General features: G+C 43.1%; 1 protein-coding gene across 4 annotated transcripts in view; it reads left to right on the top strand.

The window, feature by feature from the left end:
* The window catches only part of FSD2 (fibronectin type III and SPRY domain containing 2), a 48,641-nt gene that overhangs the window by 18,573 nt on the left and 29,671 nt on the right, over window positions 1–397 (top strand). The window lies entirely within an intron of this gene.

Below are 397 nucleotides of genomic sequence, written 5' to 3' on the forward strand. Positions count from 1 at the left end.
TTCTGTTACTTTTAAGTACAGTTTTTTTTTCAAATGTTTTTGTGCAGGTGCTATCATATACAAAAGTAATTGTTTTGTGAATTGTCTGTGCACATTCATCTATTAAGATGCCACTTTTTCAATTAATTAATACAATTTCAAAATAATAGACTGGGCGCAGTGGTTCATGCCTGTAATCCCAGGACTTTGGGAAGCTGAGGTGGGTGGATAACCTGAGGTCGGGAGTTCCAACATGGTGAAAACCCATCTCTACCAAAAATACAAAAGTTAGCTGGGTGTGGTGGCACATACCTGTAATCCCAGCTACTTGGGAGGTTGAGGCACAAGAATTGCTTGCACCCTGGAGGCAGAGGCTGCAGTCAGCCGAGATCACGCCACTGCACTCCAGCCTGTGCAA

Source organism: Colobus angolensis, unplaced genomic scaffold, assembly GCF_000951035.1.
Source record: "Colobus angolensis palliatus isolate OR3802 unplaced genomic scaffold, Cang.pa_1.0 Scaffold376, whole genome shotgun sequence".
In the NCBI taxonomy this organism is placed as follows: domain Eukaryota; kingdom Metazoa; phylum Chordata; class Mammalia; order Primates; family Cercopithecidae; genus Colobus; species Colobus angolensis.